Below are 2,500 nucleotides of genomic sequence, written 5' to 3'. Positions count from 1 at the left end.
AGAGACTTTTAAAGTGGCTTAAGCCCTTTTAAAGTGATATGAAGCTTCTTGAATGTGACTTATTATATATTTTAAAGCGACTTAATGTGTTTCTTTAAATGTGACTTAAAATTGTTGGTTAAGTCACATCTACCATTCTTAAAATGAAAACTTGTATTTCTTTTTTAAAGAGACCTTTTGCTTCTTAATTAAAGACTTCTTTTTTTCTAAAAGGGACTGCAGTTTTTGAAAGTGACCGAGCCTTTGAAAAAAATAAAAAGTAGGCATTTTTCACTGTGCATCTTTTTAAAATGGATTCAGCGTCTTCTGTAATGAAAACTTCTGTCTTGCAAACAAACAAATGTTTTTGAAATTCATTTTGTAGTGTGGTATGGAATTTCTGAAATAGATGTGTAGTATTTTTTAAATAGCAGTGAAGTATTTTGTAAAGTCTTCTTTTAATAAGTGGTTTACACTTTTTAAACGTTTTTGAAAATGAATTTGCTTTTTTAAATGATTTTTGCATTTATGTTCAAGAGACAGAGGGTTTTATTTTTTTTTAAGGATACTTTTTTTTAAGGATACTTAGGCAGGTGGGTATTTCTTTAACCATTTCATGTGCTGGGTTGTTGTATAACAATAAATCAAGCTAAGCTTCCCCAATTCAAATGGTGCATTCTAACCGATTGAAAACAATATTGTTTTATAAATGAGAGTTGAAAAAGGCTGTAGAAAAAGTCTAATTTAACATTTCATAGTTCCACTGTCATTTTGTAGATGTTTTTTTATGAGTTATGTTAGTTACAGAAAAATAATTGGTGCATGAAAGGGTTAAGCGGTTGGGTGTTTTCATAACCGACCGAGGACTTCCTAAGCAGCCGCGTAACTCATTAATCGGCGGGGTATTTGTTAACCGTTAGGGTTAGGGTTAACCGGACAAGAGTTTTTTTTTACCGAACAAGCGTTTCTTAAACCGAACAAGTGTTTTTTCCAGTGAGCAAGTGTTTTTTTTTTAACAGAACAAGTGTTTTTTCCAGTGAGCAAGTGTTTTTTTTTTAACAGAACAAGTGTTTTTTCCAGTGAGCAAGTGTTTTTTTTTTAACAGAACAAGTGTTTTTTCCAGTGAGCAAGTGTTTTTTTTTTAACAGAACAAGTGTTTTTTCCAGTGAGCAAGTGTTTTTTTTTTAACAGAACAAGTGTTTTTAAACAAACAAGTGCTTTTTTTTTTTTTTTTTTTTTTTACCGAAAACGGGTTTTTTTAACCGTACCACGGTATCTTTAACCGAACAAGAGTTTTTTTTAACCGTAAGACGGTTTTTTAACCGAGCAACTATTTTTTTAAGCGAACAAGTGCTTTTTTAACCGAACAAGGGTTTTTTTAACCGTACCACCGTTTCTTTAACTGAACAAGTGTTTTTTTTTTAACCGCACAAGCGTTTTTTTTAACCGTTAGGGTTAGGGCTAGGGTTAGGGTTAGGGTTAGGGTTAGGGTTAGGGTTAGGGTTAGGGTTAGGGTTACAGGTTTTTTTTTTTTAACAGAACAATTGTAAATTTAACCGCACAAGCTTTTTTTTTTAATCGAACAAGGCTGAGTATTTTTTAAACCGAGCGAGGAACTTTTTAAAAGTTTTTTTAACCGTTAGGGTTATTTTGTTAGGCGAAAGAACACTTTATTAAACGAACACTTTTTTTAACCGCACGAGCCATTTTACTATCGAAAGAGGAATTTCTTGAGTTGCCTAGCGATATTTTAACCGAGCATGCATCTTCTTAAGTAACTGAGCATTTTTATAGGCGAATACGTTTTCTTAACCGACTTAGCGTTTTCTACGATTTTTGTGACTTTGCAAATGTTTCTTGGACGTTTTGCAAACAAGTCGGACTCTTTTTAAAAACTTAAACTCTTGTCCCATTAAAAATTGAATGTTCATGGAGAAGACGAGAGCAAACGCAGCACAGCTCTAGCAGTTTGCTGGTAGCTTCTCTGGTGTTGGTGTAAAGCATTAGAAGCGCTCCGTTGTCGCTGTTGAGACGTTTGACAGTGCTTTTTCGGCGGACGGTTCTCGATGCGTTGGTGTCGTGCGGTTTAAGTGACTCGAGAGTCCAGAGGAAGTTTTATTCGTCCTCTGCAATTGGCGTTGTGCGTTGTATGGGCTTGCCAGAATGCGTTTAGCGGCGAGAGATCGAATAGATTCTCTTTTCTAGCGTGGTTCAGGTCGATTGTTCCTCGTCGGTGTGAGCTTCGTGTTTACACCGCACCGAGACGTAGTCCCTGTTCCCTGTTAGAATTGCCACTGACGGGCAAACTGAATGAGCGCAGAGAGTTGCACAAGCGTTCGCGTTTGCGACGACTCTGCTGTGCTTCGATGTTAAACACATATCGGTTTACGGACGAATACGGCAAACACGAAGAGGCGCTCAGGCGCTTTCATCGTTTTGTCCGCTATTTGCCAAAGAGCGACGGCTTTGCCGCGCGCTCTTGACGATAGTTACCTGGTTGATCCTGCCAGTAGTCATATGC

The 2,500-nt window shown here is 36.8% G+C and overlaps 1 non-coding gene across 1 annotated transcript in view; it reads left to right on the top strand.

Moving 5' to 3' along the window:
* Nucleotides 1-2,469: 2,469 nt before the first annotated feature.
* Nucleotides 2,470-2,500, top strand: part of LOC149879467 (small subunit ribosomal RNA) — a 1,804-nt gene continuing 1,773 nt past the window's right edge. Inside the window, exon 1 of the ribosomal RNA XR_016447280.1 lies at nt 2,470-2,500. This exon is cut by the window's right edge and continues 1,773 nt beyond it. This is a non-coding gene — a ribosomal RNA (small subunit ribosomal RNA).

The sequence above is a fragment of the Hydra viridissima genome, unplaced genomic scaffold, assembly GCF_058129835.1.
Source record: "Hydra viridissima isolate aposymbiotic clone 2 unplaced genomic scaffold, HvirCarnegie_v1 scaffold_14, whole genome shotgun sequence".
Lineage (NCBI taxonomy): Eukaryota > Metazoa > Cnidaria > Hydrozoa > Anthoathecata > Hydridae > Hydra > Hydra viridissima.
Note: the sequence above shows the minus strand (reverse complement) of the source record. Positions and strands in the feature narration are given on the sequence as shown.